General features: G+C 43.2%; 1 protein-coding gene across 1 annotated transcript in view; it reads left to right on the plus strand.

Moving 5' to 3' along the window:
* ofcc1 (orofacial cleft 1 candidate 1) overlaps nt 1–19487 on the plus strand; it is a 189265-nt gene that overhangs the window by 153430 nt on the left and 16348 nt on the right. The window lies entirely within an intron of this gene.

Below are 19487 nucleotides of genomic sequence, written 5' to 3' on the forward strand. Positions count from 1 at the left end.
CCAAGTGCTGAGAGACAGGATTAACACAGAAAGGTGCACACTTGTCTGCATGAGAGGGTTGGGCCGAGTGGCTTGTTTCCATGCTGTATGATTCTATGACGTTATGTTGGTGGAAAGAAAAACTCAGTAAATGCTTCAATCCAAGACCCTTCTCTGTCTAAAGATGTTGCTTGATCTGTTGAGTGTTTCCAGCATTTAAAAACAAAAATTCCAATTCCTTTGTCAGTTCTTCATACTTCTTCTTTCGTATGTCAACTACAGCAATCAAAAGTGGCAATTGGTGCTTCAGAGTACCGTAGTTGACGCTTTGCTGCAAATTTTGCCAGTTCTGTAGAACTACCCAGGGTGGACGACGAGGATGTAAAGCAGCTCCCACCCTGTTCTTCATACTTTAAACTAGCACTACAGTGAAATCCTGTTCCTTCGCTTACATGTTTAATCTTCCCCCTCTTCTATGCTTAGTTACAAACTCTTCACCAGTTTCTATCTCTGCTTCCCCATTCACCCCAACCTAAAAATGACTGAGAACTTGAGTGTCAACAATGCCCAGCTGCTGGCAAACTTGCCAGTGATTCATAGAAACCCATCTGATTCACTCATGTCCTCCAGGAAAATAAATCTCTCACCAGGTGTCGCTAGTAATCTGGATAGGCAGCCCAGTGTGTTTTTTTGAGGCTGTATTGCTGTCATGCGGTTCTGACGACTGGACTGGAAGTAAACCACCTCTTCCCTTGATATTGAAGCCCTTATTTAAGAAAGGATTTACAGACATTGGTGGCGTCCAAAAGAGATTCATTTGGTTGATTCCTGGGTTGGGAAGGTTGCCCTTTCACAAGCAGCTGATGAAATTACATTTATATTCTTTTGAATTTAGGAGAATGAGGGGTAATTTTATTGAAGCATTTGAGATCCAGAGGGGGCATGGAAGGGTAGATGTTGAGATGTTTCCACCATTGGATGAATCTCAAATGAGGGGAGGTAGTTACAAGATAGGCTGGTGGTTGTTTATAATGAGGTGCACAGGAAATGGGTGGTGAATCTCAGGAATTCTCTCAACTGAGGACTATGGAGGCTGGATCATTAGAGATATTTAAAGAGAAAGTAGATTCAGTTTTGAAAGATCAGGGAGTTAAACATAGAAACATAGAAAATAGGTGCAGGAGGAGGCCATTTGGCCCTTTGAGCCAGCACCACCATTCATTGTGATCATGGCTGATCATCCACAATCAGCAACCCGTGCCTGCCTTCTCCCCATATCCCTTGATTCCGCTAGCCCCAAAAGCTCTATCTAACTCACTTTTAAATTCATCCAGTGAATTGGCCTCCACTGCCTTCTGTGGGAGAGAATTCCACAAATTCACAACTCTCTAGGTGAAAAAGTTTTTCCTCATCTCAGTTTTAAATGGCCTCCTCTTTATTCTTAGACTGTGGCCCCTGGTTCTGGACTCCCCCAACATTGGGAATGTTTCTATAGGATCCCTATATCTCATCCTTCTAAATTCCAGTGAATACAAGTCCAGTCCTTCCAATCTTTCCTCATATGTTTTAGGCTATGAGACATTATCACAGACGATGAGATAAGGACTGGGGCAGAGATCAGTTCTGACCATGTTGAATGGCAGGAAATGCTTGCTACACCAAATGGCCTACTCCTGCTCCCATTTTCTTGCATTCGGGTGAATTTTCAGTAATTGTATTGGATAATTATGATGAAAGCAATAAAGTTTAGTTTAGAGATACAGCACAGAAACAGGCCCTTCGGCCACCGTGTCCGTGTCGATCAGGATCACGGAACACTTACATTATCCTACACTAGGGACAATTTACAATCTTTATTGAAGCCACTTAACATACAAACCTGTACGTCTTTCACATGTCGGAGAAAACCAAAGCAACTGGGGAAAACTTTGTGGTCATAAGGAGAACATACAAACTACGTACAGGCAGCACTTGTATTCAGGATCAAACCAGGGTCTCTGGCGCTGTAGGGCAGCAACTCTACCGCTGCGCTACCGTGCCCGCCCAACATACTTCCAACATTCTGCACCTCACCAATATCTCAATACAAAATTATTGCTTTACTTTGTTTCCTTTGTTGGGATTTGCCGCCTACCAGAATCGGCTGCAATTCAACAGAGTAGATTTTGCAAATGTATGCCGGAGCATAAATTTGTCCTTGTTCATATCCCAGAGCAGTGACAGCGCATGGTAAGCAATCAACGGGCAGATCAGGTGGTGGCCCATTGCCAGTGTCTGGCATCATTATTTTGGTGCCCACAAGAAGGACAGTGAGCTCTGGAGTTGGTATGAGTGAAGCATGGCATTTGCAACATTAGATTCAAATTAAAACAAAATTAAAAGGCAGGCAGCGGGGGGGGGGGGGGGGGGGGGTGCTGCCTAGTCTGATTTATCACCTCTGAAGCAACATAAACAAAGACACACTTCCCAGAAGTTTATTACACAGCAGAACATAAGGACACAGCAATGAATTACACGTGCTGTGATAAATATTACAGACTGTTCAGTTTATAGCCACACAATATCGGTAAGGGGCTTGTCTGGATCCCAATCTTGTGCCTGTTTCCAAAGAGGAGACATGCCCACTGCATTTGACTATCATTGTCAAGGACAACTTCCAGTTAAGTGGCACTTTTTTAGCTGTTAAACAAACAAAATTATTTCACTGAGCCAGAGGGACACAACCACAATGTCACAAATAAAGGAACTGCTGCCTCACGGTTTGCTCAGCTGAGTTCTAATCCTAACCTTCAATCTTGTCTGTGTGGAGCTTGCACGATCTCTCTGCGACTGTGTGGTTTTCCCCGGGTGCTCCAGTATCCTCTCAGATTCCACAGACATGTGGCTTGGCAGATTATTTGGGCACAGTAAAATGTCCCCAGTGTGGAGGTGAGCAGTAGAATCTGGAGGAAATTGATGGGAATATGGCGAGAATAAAATGGGATTCGTGTGGGATTAGTGTAAGTGGCTGCTTGATGGCTGGCACTGACTCGTTAAGATAGTAGTCCTTCTGGTGATGGTATTCCCATAAAGCTGATAGATAGAGAATTCCAGGATTTAGATCCAACAATGGAGGAATGGTGGTATATTTCTAAATCAGCAAGCAAATGGTGGTATATTTCTAAATCTAAATAGATGCTGGCTTTCCTTGCACCTGCTGGTCGTGAAAGTCACATGTTTGAGAGGTGCTGTCAGAGTACCCTATATGTATAAATGCAGTGCATTTTGTTTATGGTAGGTCCTGCAGCCCAATGGAGGGCATGAGTATTTGGGGCAGTGGACGGATACAAATCAAGTGGGCTGCTTTGTCTTTTTCTTTATTGTTGTTGGAGTTGTACTCATCCAGCCAACTGGACAGTATCCCACCACACTCCTGACTTGGACTTTGTGGGTGATGGAAAGGATTGAATGGTACTCACCCATAGAATACCCACCCTCTGAGTTGTGTACAACCCGCAGGCATTGCCACTTTCATTTCACTGCACATCGAGTATGTGTATGTGACAAATAAATTTGACTTGACTTGACTTGACTTGTCCTCATCACCGCAGCATATACGTTGGCAGCAGGAGTTCTGATACAGTTTAAGGCTAGTGAGATATTGAACCAATAGATTTTTCGCAAAAGGCCAGAAAAATGCTCTGAACTCCTGTCTACAGCATGGAATTGGAGTGGTGTTAATCTGGTGCAAATCACGCTTTTAAATAGAAGATAAAATAACAGTGGGTTGGAACGATCATATAGACAATAATGGTTTGTAACCCAATTCATCGTTGTGAATCACTTGAAATAACATTAAACCGTTCCTACTCAGGTGTTGAGTTGTACCTGGCTCCCTCCACTCACCTTGTCATCTCTCACCTCTAGGGCTCAATGGCAGTTCCAACAGTGGAATGGAGAGTCAGATGCACAAGCATCCGAGCTGCTTTACTCAGAGAACTGTCTTTTATCATGCACATGGGGAAGTACAAGGCATGGTGGTGACGGCTGATGATTCCCTTTGGAACCATTTGTAATCTGTCAACAGGGTTTAGGTGATTATTCACAGCCTTTCACAAGCTTCCTGCCAGTGGTTCCATAGTGTTTTGTCTAATTAGGCAGGGGTAACAATAGGAGAAGGATATTCAGCCACTTTAGACTTTACTTTAAGTTATAGTTTAGAGACACCGCGTGGAAATAGACCCTTCGACCCACCGAGTCTATGCCAATTAACCTACAAACCTGTACGTCTTTAGAGTGTGGGAGGAGACCGAGAAAATATATGTATAATGGCTTGGCATGAAGGATCCATGGATGGGGAACCTGGCCAGCAGTCCAGATCCTGGAAAAACGGTCCCTTTAAATCTATGACCCGATTAACCTTGCTTCCACTGGAAGGAGATACATTTCCATCTCCCTTCAGGTATATTCGAAATGAATAAAAAATTCTCAGCTGAAAATCAAACAGAATTCTTTCCATATATTTAATATTCCTTTAATTGGACAAAAACATCTCAAATGACACTGAAATGATCTTGTCAACTATAATGATTTGAAACTCTTTTTTTGCTATTGGGGAATATGTTTTAGGTAAAATGAATGAACATTTATTTCTGCAAATAATAGATTGCTTGTTGCTGTTGGGAAAACTTAAGTTATAGAATTTTCTTTAAAGCAGTGATTCAAATGTAAAATTCTTTGAAAATCAAGTTCAAGTCTTATACTGTGTACTGAAGAGCTTATTTCTAATTAAAGTTATGAGACATGGCATTGTTTGTTATGCTAAAAGTTCCCTCCCCAGTAATAAGGGATAATTACAGTGGAAGGAAGTTTGAAGATAAATAATAAATTGCGACAGATTTTATCTCTCTAATTGAGAAAAAATCTCTGTGTGGCAAGCTAGTGGTTCAAACTAGATGGGTGTCCAGGACCAACAAGGATTTCCCAAATGCATAAAGGAGGGAGTCCAAGCATTTAATCATAGGAACACGTTAGACCTCCCTCATTCCAAATTTATGTTCCTCTCTTCATTTACCCATTGGCTTCGACACACCCTCCCTCCTCTCTCACTCTTTCTCCTTTTCTCTCCCTATAATGAAACTTTTCTCTCTCTCTCTCTCTCTCTCTCTCTCTCTCTCTCTCTCTCTCTCTCTCTCTCTCTCTCTCTCTCTCTCTCTCTCTCTCTCTCTCTCTCTCTCTCTCTCTCTCTCTCTCTCTCTCTCTCTCTCTCTCTCTCTCTCTCTCTCTCTCTCTCTCTCTCTCTCTCTCTCTCTCTCTCTCTCTCTCTCTCCCCCCCCCCCTCTCCCCCTCCCCCTCCCTCTCTCCCTCCCCCCCCCCCCCTTTGCTCAGTATTACCTTGACCAGAGAAGATTGAAAAAAAATTCAAATGAATATAGATTCAGTTGATCACAGTTTTGGAGATATCCATGGGGTAAATTAGCAAGCATTCACAAACTTAATTAAGAAATTTCCTTTCACCTTCAACCTGGATCGCCGACACCTTTTGCTGGCAGTGATATTCCTTTACTTGCATTCATCCTTCTAAGTCCCAATCATAATTTAACTTTTCTGTAGGCCTGAAGCCCACCCTTCTCATCAATGGTCGAAACTGATGCAAAATAACAATTCAACATACTCTCATCTTCATTTACAATAGCCTATGTGGGATGACATGGTGGCTCTGCAGTAGAGTTACTGCCTTACAGCGCCAGAGACCCACGTTCCATCCTGACTATGGGTGTTGACTGTAAGGAGTTTATACGTTCTCCCCGTGACCATGTGGGTTTTCCCCGGGTGCTCCGGTTTCCTCCCACACACCAAAGTTGCACAGATTTGTAGGTTAATTGGCTTTGGTAAAACACATAAATAGTCCCTAGTGTGTAGAATAGTACTAGTGTACGGGATTGCAGGTCGTCACAGACTCGGTGGGCCGAAGGGCCTGTTTCTGCTGTATCTCTAAACTAAAATGTAAATAGCTATCCATAATTCTGTATTTATTTAATTAACATGATATTGGTTATAACTATGCTTGAACTGAATGATATGCTTGGCTATTTCAGAGGGTAGTTATATGACCCAAAATATGGATATTAGTTTTTATGACAATCTAATAGTTTTATGGTCACAGTTGCGAATACTAGCTTTTTACTGCAGGTTTTATTTTTCCCATTAATTAAATTTAAATTCTTCACTTAACGTGATGGATTTGTATTCATATTTTCAAATCATTAGTCACAGCCTCTGAGTCCTGGAACTTAACTACTTCATCACCATAACCAATAAACACAACATGGATAATCAAGCTCTTGCATCAATTTATATGATGGTGATGAATTTCCACTTTACCATTTCTGACACAAAATATCATCATTTGTTCCAACCTGTTCTCAACATGTGAGCTTGAAACCAAATCACCAACTTCAGTTTGGGGTTCCAGATGGGAAACCTGAATATGGTATAACCAAAACCTAACTATGTCACTAACGACTACTCTACCACAACTCAAATACAGTAAATGACTTTGCCCACACACCTATTTGAAAATGCTTTGAAAATAAATTGATGTGTTTTGCTTTGGAATAGTTTAAGCATGTTTTAACTTTCTACAAGCATCAGAAAGTAACACCTGTTTCTACCAACCTCTTTCTCTCATGTCTTCCCACTAAAAAAAACAGTTTGTCTGACAGGGAAATAGCATTGCTTGTCTGAACATGTTTGTCATCAGCTGAAACCTAGCTGGAATGCTTTAACAACAACATTAGATGCGATGGTTATGGTGGAAGCGCTGTTATCCTTCTAATGGCTATTTTCTCCATGTGTTTGAAACCTTTAAACAGATGGTAGTTTCCACGCATTTCAGTTATTTTTATTGTCACAATTTTATTGTCCTTATTTTCTGGTTGTTGCAAATGTAGGTACTTTTGTTTAGTGCTGGTCTTCTTGTCATAGGCAATCTCTTGATTTGAGCATGTGTTACTGACACTCTGAGGGTTCTCGGATGGCTGATGAAGCCATTGTGGCCCTTGCAGAGTCTACCACAGACGGGTATAAGGTGCTGGATGGGACGCGCAGGTGGGTGGTTGGGGTAATGTGGTACTCCACCATTTATGTTGGACTTCCGTAGGCTTCTTGAAGTTCTGAATTACATTCAGAATGTCCCTTCTCTATTTTGAGTGGACACGGGCCTGCAATTCTGTAGGTAGGTGGAGATCGTACACATTTTCAAGGTGGCTCTGAGACAACCTTCAATGCTTTCCTCTATCTGCCTGCTAATATCAAGCCTGACAGAGGTTGGAATAGAGTGCCTATCAGAGGTGGATTAACTTCTATGTTGGGCTTGTTGGTTCTGGGAGAGGTTGCTGATGAGAGGTTGCCTTATCCTGTCAATGGATTTGGAGGCCTTTGTGGAGACAGAGTTGGGGTGCCCACTGTCGATAGCTCATGTCTCAGACGTTCATGGGAGGACAGGGCAGAGGTATGAGTTTTGAAGCAGTTTTGATCTTCAAGCATTCAAGAACAGTCACAACATTTAAGGGGCATGTGGACAGGTACTTGAATGAGCAAGGCCATGGAAGGATATGTAATTAATGAAGGAAAGTGGGATTGGTATTGATAGGTATGACATAGTGGGCCAATGAACTGGTTTGTCTGCTATGTAACTCTGACATTACGTCTCAAATAAAATACTGGTGCACTGAAGGTAATGGTGAACATCACCATCTGTTTTCACTGTCTTCACTAAGCGGTGGCTCCTGAGATTAGGGGACTTCGGCCCATCGTATCCGCGCTGACCAATGATCTCCGCACACCAGCACTATCCTACACACATAAAAGACAATTTACAATTTTACCAAGCCAATTAGCCTCCAAATCTGTACGTCTTGGGAGTGTGGGAGGAAACCGGAGCACCCGGAGAAAACCCACACAGGTCACAGGGAGAATGTACAAACTCCATACGGACTGCACCCGCAGACAGAATCGAACCCGGGTCTCTAGCACTGTAAAGCAGCAACTCTACCGCTGCGCCACCATAGTGCATACTCAAGCACAATCTGCACACTGCACCTGGATGACTTGAGTTCACAGTGACCTCAGAGCAGCAGTCATTTAGCTTTCTGTACATTAACTTCATTCCAGAGGGAAGCATATCATCATATCATCATATCATCATATCATATACATACAGCCGGAAACAGGCCTTTTCGGCCCACCAAGTCCGTGCCGCCCAGCGATCCCCGCACATTAACACTATCCTACACCCACTAGGGACAATTTTCACATTTACCCAGCCAATTAACCTACATACCTGTACGTCTTTGGAGTGTGGGAGGAAACCGAAGATCTCGGAGAAAACCCACGCAGGTCACGGGGAGAACGTACAAACTCCTTACAGTGCAGCACCCGTAGTCAGGATCGAACCTGAGTCTCCGGCGCTGCATTCGCTGTAAAGCAGCAACTCTACCGCTGCGCTACCGTGCCGCCCATTGGAGATGTGGAGATGTGTTGGAGATGTGGTGCAATCTTGTTGCTAGAATGTTTGAGAGAAGTTTTGCAGCGATGGTGCAGCCTTGCTTGGCACCAGTCTGCACCGAGTATGAGCTGAGTGTGGACTCATTGGTAAAGATTCACTTATGCATGCCAAAATATAGCAGGTGGAAGACGGAGGCAGATTTCTGAGGGCAACCAAACTGAAGAAGGAAGGAGGGATTAAGTAAACTAATTCCCAAGGGGTCCTCCTCCTGACAAAATGTTTAGGATATCATCTTGTCATAACCAATAACCTGTGTCACGAGAGGGCAAACATATGACTTGATGGCAATATTTCCAGTCTACTTCACCCGTGCCATATCAAGTTGCAATGTCCATGGGTGACTATTGCTGAACCAGTTCTGTATCTCCATCAATCTGCCCCAAAACAACAGCAGCAGCAGAAATGCTACCAGAAGTAAGTCAATGTTGAAGGGCTCAAAGATTTTGCCGAAAAAACCCTTCTCAGATAGCCCTAGAAAACCCGAAAACTATTAGAGGGGCAGATCGCTACAGACATGCATTGCCCTGACTTCAACTGTAATTAACTGCAAAGAAACCTTTATTTCAGAACCTGAAAATACCAAGATTGGTTTGACGAGAATGACCAGGAGATAATTCAGTGGTTCAATGGTTCTTTATTGTCATATATGCACAGCACAGTGAGATTTATTTGCACAACCCACAAATGCACAGTCACCATATTTTGGCACTGTTTACAAATAAAAATAAAAAGTCCAAAGTACGTCCACATGCTGGAATAACTGGAATGCCCCCGATCCAGATAAGCCCAGGTAAGCCTCAGGCTGCTGCAAACCAGCGACTCGAACATCCCTCTCCTCACCAGACCACCTCTGTATCCCAGGGGGTGCCTCTGCAGCCGACCTCGAAGGCGCTGGAAGCAATACCCCTGTCCCTCTCCAACTGGCCCACTCCTCATGACCGTAGTCACCAATGGCTCCCTCCTTGACTCTCTGGTCTTCTGGTCTTCCAAGCTACCCACTGCATGCAGTTTTAATCTCGGCGGGCCACTGAGACTGCTCTTGCATGGCTCTGCTGCGCCTGCCTGGAGCTTTCCTTCACCTAAAAACAAAAGATTTTTGGATTGGAAATTTCATCATGTCTCAAGAGCCAGTTCTACTCTCACATGAGGCCTAGTCCAACAGAAAACCCATGACATACAGAACATTTGGAAGGTAGAACGAATGCAAGAAGATCTCAAAACACCGACAACTGTGATATGCTTGGATCTTTTAGCAGTCAAAACCATCTTTGAATGATATGCTCAGGGGGCCAGCCCGCTGAGAGCCAAGAATGAAGGAAAGGTTATTCAGGACAGAGGCAGTTAGACCTGCTGGAAGGAGTACTTTGAAGAACCTCATCCTTGACTGGGTCTTTGGCATGAGTGGCCTTGACTCTATCTCACTACAAGTTGAGTCTCACTTGGTTTCACTGCCATATTTGATGACAAGAACTTAAGACAAGTTCTCACAAGTATCACAAATTTACAACATCATCACAGAGAAGAGGATGATACACCAGGGCACCTAAAAAATCTGTATTTATAACCATCCTGCTATATGCCGCAGGGAACATCACTGCCAGGGTTTTCCCCAAACGTCTCCTCCCATTGGCTAAACAACTGGTTTTCCAATCATTGTGTAGATTTAATCCATCTAGATGCACAATGGATGTGTTTTTCACTGCACATCAGCTGCGAGAAATGCAGGGAGTGGCATCGACCATTTTACATGGCCTTTTATAACCTCACAGGAGACTTCATTGCTGCTATTTCTATAACAATACTTGTGAAGTTTGTGGAAGGAAGTGCAGATGCTGGTTTAAACTGAAGATAGACACAACATGCTGGAGTAACTCAGCAGGACAGGCAGCATCTCTGGAGAGAAGGAATGGGTGACATTTCGGGTCGAGACTCTTCTTCAGATGGGGGTCTCAAGCTGAGTTACTCTGTGCATTTAGCATTTTGTGTCTATCTTGTGAAGTTTGGTTACTTTGAAAGCTGAAACATGATATCACAACATGATAAGTTTTACTCTGCAAATGGAAAGGCAGAAGGGAAAATCGGAAGTGTCGGTATTACAGTATAGCAAAGGGGATTACAGAGGCATGAGGCGGGAGCTGGCCAAAATTGATTGGAAGTAGGCCCTAGCAGGGAAGACGGTAGAACAGCAATGGCAGGTATTCCTGGGAATAATGCAGAGGTTGCAGGATCAATTTATTCCAAAGAGGTGGAAAAACTCTAAGGGGAGTAAGAGACACCTGTGGCTGACAAGGGAAGTCAGGGACAGCATAAAAATTAAGGAGAGGAAGTATAACATAGCAAAGAAGAGTGGGAAGACAGAGGATTGGGACTCTTTTAAAGAGCAACAAAAGTTAACTAAAAAGGCAATACGAGGAGAAAAGATGAGGTACGAGGGTAAACTAGCCAATAATATAAAGGAGGATAGCAAAAGTTTTTTTAGGTACGTGAAGAGGAAAAAAATAGTCAAGGCAAATGTGGGTCCCTTGAAGACAGAAGCAGGGGAATTTATTATGGGGAACAAAGAAATGGCAGACGAGTTAAACCGTTACTTTGGATCTGTCTTCACTGAGGAAGATACACACAATCTCCCAAATGTTCTAGGGGCTGGAGAACCTAGGGTGATGGAGGAACTGAAGGAAATCCACATTAGGCAGGAAATGGTTTTGGGTAGACTGATGGGACTGAAGGCTGATAAATCCCCAGGGCCTGATGGTCTGCATCCCAGAGTACTTAAGGAGGTGGCTCTAGAAATAGTGGAAGCATTGGAGATCATTTTTCAATGTTCTATAGATTCAGGATCAGTTCCTGTGGATTGGAGAATAACAAATGTTATCCCACTTTTTAAGAAAGGAGGGAGAGAGAAAACGGGTAATTATAGACCAGTTAGTCTGACATCAGTGGTGGGGAAAATGCTGGAGTCAATTATAAAAGACGAAATTGCTGAGCATTTGGATAGCAGTAACGGGATCGTTCCGAGTCAGCATGGATTTACGAAGGGGAAATCATGCTTGACAAATCTACTGGAATTTTTTGAGGATGTAACTAGGAAAATTGACAAGGAGAGTCAGTGGATGTGGTGTACCTCGACTTTCAGAAAGCCTTCGACAAGGTCCCACATAGGAGATTAGTGGGCAAAATTAGGGCACATGGTATTGGGGGTAGGGTACTGACATGGATAGAAAATTGGTTAACAGACAGAAAGCAAAGAGTGGGGATAAATGGGTCCCTTTCGGAATGGCAGGCAGTGACCAGTGGGGTACCGCAAGGTTCGGTGCTGGGACCCCAGCTATTTACGATATACATTAATGACTTAGACGAAGGGATTAAAAGTACCATTAGCAAATTTGCAGATGATACTAAGTTGGGGGGTAGTGTGAATTGTGAGGAAGATGCAATAAGGCTGCAGGGTGACCTGGACAGGTTGTGTGAGTGGGCGGATACATGGCAGATGCAGTTTAATGTAGATAAGTGTGAGGTTATTCACTTTGGAAGTAAGAATAGAAAGGCAGATTATTATCTGAATGGTGTCAAGTTAGGAGGAGGGGGAGTTCAACGAGATCTGGGTGTCCTAGTGCATCAGTCAATGAAAGGAAGCATGCAGGTTCAGCAGGCAGTGAAGAAAGCCAATGGAATGTTGGCCTTCGTAACAAGAGGAGTTGAGTATAGGAGCAAAGAGGTCCTTCTACAGTTGTACCGGGCCCTGGTGAGACCGCACCTGGAGTACTGTGTGCAGTTTTGGTCTCCAAATTTGAGGAAGGATATTCTTGCTATGGAGGGCGTGCAGCGTAGGTTCACTAGATTAATTCCCGGAATGGCGGGACTGTCGTATGTTGAAAGGCTGGAGCGATTGGGCTTGTATACACTGGAATTTAGAAGGATGAGGGGGGATCTTATTGAAACATATAAGATAATTAGGGGATTGGACACATTAGAGGCAGATAACATGTTCCCAATGTTGGGGGAGTCCAGAACAAGGGGCCACAGTTTGAGAATAAGGGGTAGGCCATTTAGAACGGAGATGAGGAAGAACTTTTTCAGTCAGAGGGTGGTGAAGGTGTGGAATTCTCTGCCTCAGAAGGCAGTGGAGGCCAGTTCGTTGGATGCTTTCAAGAGAGAGCTGGATAGAGCTCTTAAGGATAGCGGAGTGAGGGGGTATGGGGAGAAGGCAGGAACGGGGTACTGATTGATAGTGATCAGCCATGATCGCATTGAATGGCGGTGCTGGTTCGAAGGGCTGAATGGCCTACTCCTGCACCTATTGTCTATTGTCTATTGTCTATTGTCTATTGAAATGTATTGGTGAATAATCCACAAGTCCACAGTCCCAATGGGCCTGGATGAAGCAGGTTCTGCCCATACCTGCACTGAACCACATTTTGTTGACTGAACTTGAAGCATATTTACCAAGAGGCTTGACAGTTGTCATGGAAACACGGCCAATCTGCTAAAGCTTTAGACATGTTTAAAAAGTTAGCAAAATAAGTGAATGAAATGTGCGTGCAAATAATTAAAAGCATTAAAATGAATCAAAATAGTTAAAAGAAATTGCTTAGCCATTGCCTGTGTAGTCAGATTTAATGCAGAATCGCAGAATCTATACCTCAGTATCATTGGGAGTCCTGTGACAGTTCACACTGTTGGACTTGGCACACCAAATCTATTGATAAGTTCTGGACTCAGTGATTGGGTATAGATCTGGTTGTGTAGGAAAATAACTGCAGATGCTGGTACAAATCGAAGGTATCACAAAATGCTGGAGTAACTCAGCGGGTCAGGCAGCATCCCTGGAGAGAAGGAATAGGTGACGTTTTGGGTCGAGACCCTTCTTCAGACTGAAGAAGGGTCTCGACCCGAAACGTCACCCATTCCTTCTCTCCAGAGATGCTGCCTGACCCGCTGAGTTACTTCAGCATTTTGTGATACCTTCAGGTATAGGTCTGGACTCGCTTCCATTTAAATGGTCAAATGCCAGCCAAACTGTTGGGAACCATGGATGACAGCCAGCAAGCCCTGACCCCCTGTCTCATTGAATCTCCCAGCAAATTATTTTGTTTCCCACAAGCTAACCTTTCTATGACTCAGTTAGTGGCCATCATGTCTCCCAAACAAAATAGTTTGTGGGCTCAAGCCCTAGCAGAGTGCCTCACATCTAGGCTGACCCTCCATTGTGCATCTTTGTAGGAGACATTAAACTGAACCTGATCTGCTCTCCAAGTAGGAGATTTTAAGATAATTCAGTGGGACAAACAGCGTCTCTGGAGAGAAAGAATGGGTATCATTTCAGTTCGAGACCCTTCTTCATTCTCGCCCTGAAATGTCACCCATTCCTTCTCTCCAGAGATGCTGCCTGTCCCGCTGAGTTACTCCAGCATTTTGTGTCTACAGAGTAAACCAGCATCTGCAGGTCCTCCCTACACATGTTGGGATGGATCATCATTTGGAAGAGAAGCAGGAGAGTTATTCTTCACTCAATGTTACCCAGCTGATCGTTTTCACATTTCTGCTGCTTGTGGCAGCTTGTTGTGTACAGTTAACAACTTTGTTTTGTGCATTGTGACAGCGACTATGCTTTAAAAATGTGCATCATTGGCTGTAAAGTGCCATGGATATCGGCTAGTTGTGTCCCATCTTATAAAGGCACAAGGCGATTAACAGTGCTAAACTTCCCTGCAGCCCACGAAACACCAGTGTGGCTGGTGTATCCCAATCATCTGCACATAGTTTAAAATCTGTGAGCCCAAACCTTACTTCAGAGTATTGAACATATTAATATTTGAATACAAATAACCTTTTTAAATAAGATACAAAATTGCTGGAAGCTACAGCAATTGGCAGAATATGTATAAATTATTTGTGGCTATATTATTTACCCTTTAATTATACACATAAATGACATGGAAAGGAAACCTCAATATATATTTCATTAACTGTAAGGTCATTAGAAAATTATGCCGTGCAGAAAATCCATACCACACTGTATTTTGGAGAACTTGTGAGCATGTTTTATTAAATACAATTGATCATGTTGAATTACTAAATTACTTACTGGTTGCTGCCCATTTTGTAAAGAGGAGGTGTAAGGTGAACTCCACCATTTCATCAATATTGTTTAATTTATTTGAGTTATTAAATCAGCATGTCAAAATCTTTGAATGGAAGTTAATCAGAAGATTCAAACGGATCGTTGTTGTTTTATGGAGTTTGCAATGTTGACCAAGTACAGGGAGCTTGCTTATGTGTCAAAGCTAAAAATACCAGGCAAAGTTCCCACTTTGGGTCCATGAGGTGACCCGGCAGATAATGGCACCCAACATTTCACCCAGTTTTAGGGAGGCAGTTTACTCTTTCGTGATTTTGCTTAAAACCTGGCAAATGGAATTTAATTCTGATAAGTGTGAGTTGTTGCATTTTTGCTATGTCAAACCAGGGCAAGACTTTAAATACTGCAAATTGCTGAGCCCTGGAGAGTGTTGTAGAATAGAGATCTGGGGGAAATGGTGCATGTTTCGCAGAAAGTGACGAGTCAGGTGTACAGGGTAATGAAAAGGTGTTAGCCACGCTTGCCTTCATGGGGAGAGGTGTTGAGTACAAACGTTGAGAAAAGATGCAACTGCACAAGTCATTGTTGAAACCTCACTTAGATTACAGTGTGCAGTTTTAGTTGTCCAACTATAAGAAGGCTGTAAAGAAGTTGGAAAGGGTACACAGTGGATTTACCAGGATGTTACCTGAGGTTAAGCGCTAGAGTTATAGTGAGAGGCTGTAGAGGTTGGGACCTTCAACTTTAGTGCCCATTGGAGACAGAGAGAACATCCAATTAAGGGTACAAGATCCTGGGGGGATGGATAAAGTGAATAGGCTTAAGGTGAGAGATTTAAGAGGGACCTCAGAGTCAACTTTTTCACTCACAGGGTAGTATGCAAAATGAGTTGCTAGAGAAGCTATAGAAGTGGATATAATTACGACTTTTAAAATATATTAGGACAGAATTTTTTTCTGAAATTTGAATTCTGATAAAGAAAGAAAAAGTTCTCTTTTTAAGGCAGCACAGGGGCACAAGACTGGAGTTAAGGGCCTGTCCCACTTTAGGCGATTTTAAGGCGACTGCCGGCGACTAGGCTGTCGCCGACAGTTCGCCAGATGTCGCGGGCACGATCGTGAGGAGTCTTCCAAGAATCGTAGTGGATCTCAGCGTGTCACTGAGAAATCATCTGGAGTGACATTTCTCGGCGACAGCTGGCTTGTCGCCAGGTATCGTTGCTTATTGTGGGCGCTGTCGCTTGCTGTTCCCAGGTTTGCTAGGTTCTCTTAGATGCATTGAGAAGCACATAATATTAAAATAAGTAAAGTCATTTCAAAATACCATAAAATGCATGTGTTTAACCAATTTATTTACCTTAAGGCCATTTGATAGGTAGATTGGAGGCGACAGTTTGACGGTCAGGTAAGCATGGGAATTTTGCGATGTTTATGGCCTTCAGCCATTACATTTAAAGTGGGCTCCCAACCCAGATATGCAACCCAGAAACCAGATATACATCTCCTGTACATTTTTAAAGAATGCCCACACACTATTCACAAAAATCCAGTTAACCGCTTTAAAAAAATTTTTTTTTAATACAGCTAATTAGTAAACTGGACATATATCCAGTTTATGCCTTGTTACAGTGAAGCTTGGTTTTTAAGTAACCCATACAAGATGTTATAGTTCAAAACTCTCAAGTACTTACCGACTTGTCAGTGATTTCAGCGAAAATTAGGACGCCGGAGAAGCATTGACAGCGTGGGGATTTCGCGATGATTCCGAAGACGCTGTAATCTTGACCTGACTCGGCATTGTCGTGTTCATTGTCGTCGGGTAAAAGAAAAGTTTGGCAATCTGCTACGACTTTGACAGTCGCCGGTAGTCGCCTAAAAAATCGCCTAAGTGGGACAGGCCCATTACTGCCTTATAGAGCCAGAGACCTGGGTTGGATCCTGACCACAGGTGCTGTCCATATGGAGTTTGTACATTCTCCCCCGGGACTGCTTGGGTTTTCTCCAGGTGCTTTGATTTCCTCCCACATTCCATTAATTGGCTTCTGTAAATTGCTCCCAGTGTGTAGGAAGCGAAACTAGGATAACATGGAACTAGTGTACGGGCGATTGTTAACCTTGGCCATATTTAAGAGAGCAGATTTTATGCTGTTGGCATAGTACAACTGAAAGTGGGCTTATTACATAAAGAACGTTCCTGCCTTCTCCCCATACCCCCTCACTCCGCTATCCTTAAGAGCTCTATCCAGCTCTCTCTTGAAAGCATCCAACGAACTGGCCTCCACTGCCTTCTGAGGCAGAGAATTCCACACCTTCACCACTCTCTGACTGAAAAAGTTCTTCCTCATCTCCGTTCTAAATGGCCTACCCCTTATTCTTAAACTGTGGCCCCTTGTTCTGGACTCCCCCAACATTGGGAACATGTTTCCTGCCTCTAATGTGTCCAATCCCCTAATTATCTTATATGTTTCAATAAGATCCCCCCTCATCCTTCTAAATGATAAGGGGGAGATAAATATATATTTTAAATAATGTACTTTAAAGTACTTTTTTTGTGATGTTTAAGCTCCTATCTTAATCTTATGTGGGGGTTTCAGTTTTTACCTCAGTCTGTAAAATGTTCCAATGTTAGTGAAAAGTTGCTATCTATGAGAATTATTTAATCTTCATCTAATGGCAGCTGCCTTGTTTCAACAAGACTGCTCTATCTTATAAATTGCTATTGAAAAACAAATAAATCCGACAAGGGACGAACAACTTCTGTGGGAAGATGAAAGAGCTGGACTTGTTCTCCACAGCAAGAGAAAGCTAAGAGAAAATTTAGAGTCATACAGGACAGAAACAGGCTCTCTGACTCACCAACTGCACATTGACCCTCAACCGATCATTCACACTAATCTTATATTGATCTGATTATTTTTCATCTTTCCAGACTCATCAACCATTCCCAGATTCTGCCACTCAACTGCACACCAGGGACAATTTCCAGAATCCAATTAACCAACCAGACCACACATCTTTGGGATGTGGGACAAAACCAGAACACCCTGAGCAAACACTAACAGCCACAGGAAAAGCATGCAAACTTCACATACACGGCACCCCAGGTCAGGATTGAACCCAGGTCCCTGGTGCTGTGAGGCAGCAGCACGACTAACTGTACCACCCATTTTGTTAGAGGTTGAAGCAGTTTTCAAAGATATAAAAAAAATTAAAACGCCGTTTCCAGTGGTAGAAGAGTGAGAAACGACAGAAAACAGATTTAAGGTAAAAGAATCTGTAGAATTTTTCATGCGGCAAGTTCCAGATTACTGGTGGCAGCAAGTTGAATAATGATTTTCTAAAGTGCCTCAGCAGTATCACAGTCCAGGTTCCAACTTCAAAGGAGTACTATGCATTGATGCGTGTGACAATTTCATTCTCCACACATTGTAATCAGAGGTGATACCCAAGAAATATTTTAGCATTTTTCTTCTTCATTGGGGACTTCATTCATACTTACATAACATAAATATTGCCTAATATTGCCGTCAGCACAGTGGAGCTAGTTGTCAGTTCCACTTGTGAGGCACATCTAATAATGTCTCTGCTATTGAAACACTGCTCAAATCATTACTAGAGTGCAAGGCTGCAAAGTTTCCACATCAAGATCACTGTTAACGGGGAGACTAAATGTACCTAAGGGTGGGATGTGAATGCCGTGTCCATCGTAAACATTAAAGATGTGTTTAAATAAATTGCCATAATTTGCCACTGAACCAGCCACATAAATAGAAGATGGACACAAAAAGCTGGAGTGACTCTGGCAGCATGTCTGGAGAAAAGGAATATGTGAGGTTTCGGGTCGAGACCCTTCTTCTGACAGATTCTGGGGAAAGGGAAATGAGAGATATAGAAGGTACAAAGAACAAATGAATGAAAGATATGCAAAAGATATCCCAAGGAAAGGTGGAGCCCACAATGGCCCATTGTGGGTTGTGGGGTAGGTGATGATAACTAGTATGATGACTAGGGTTCGGGGAGCGACGGAGAGAGAGAGAGGAGATGCAAGGGTTACTTGAAGTTAATGAAATCAATATTCATACCTCTGGGTTATGCAGGTCGGAGGCTGGGTATCCCACGGCATGACCCACCTCTTGACATAGAAACATAGAAAAATAGGTGCAGGTGTAGGCCATTCGACCCTTTGAACAGCACCGCCATTTAATATGATCATGGCAGATCATCTAAAATCAGTACCTCGTTCCTGCTTTTTCCACATATCCTCTTAAATGACTTCCCACTCCCATCCCAAACATTGATTCCCTCTATCACTGGTACACAGTGGCTGTAGTGTGGTCCACATACAAAATTAACTGCAGTTACTTACCCAGGTTTCTCTCACATAATCACCCCAACCCATGACCTCCATCACCAATAAGAACAAGAGAGCAGGTACGTGGGAATGCCACAGCCTACAGGTTCTACTCCGGGTTACACACCATCCTGACCCAGAAATATATTCGGGGCCTTCATCTTCACGTGATATAAACCTTGGAAATCCTTCCTCAACAGTGTTGTGGGAGCACATCCACCTGAGGGCAGGCAGAGGTTCAAGAAAGCCCTCGCCTCCACCGATTAATAATATCACACATGACAACTGTGCCACTTTCAGTGCAGAAGCAGACCCCCACCAGATTTTGTGTCAGCAGCATCTCTATCATCAGGCATTTTATTCAGTTGGCCTGCTTAATGGACCAGGGAAGAATAAGAACAAGCCAGGAAAGAACAAATACCCACAGTGAGTAACAGGCACCTGCTCTCTGAAGTCAACGGACCACAGGCCCTGTGCAGATGGATGGGATCATTGTAGATGGGGATAGCGGTGGCATGGATGTAGTGTTTC

Source organism: Rhinoraja longicauda, chromosome 4 (assembly GCF_053455715.1).
Source record: "Rhinoraja longicauda isolate Sanriku21f chromosome 4, sRhiLon1.1, whole genome shotgun sequence".
NCBI lineage: Eukaryota > Metazoa > Chordata > Chondrichthyes > Rajiformes > Arhynchobatidae > Rhinoraja > Rhinoraja longicauda.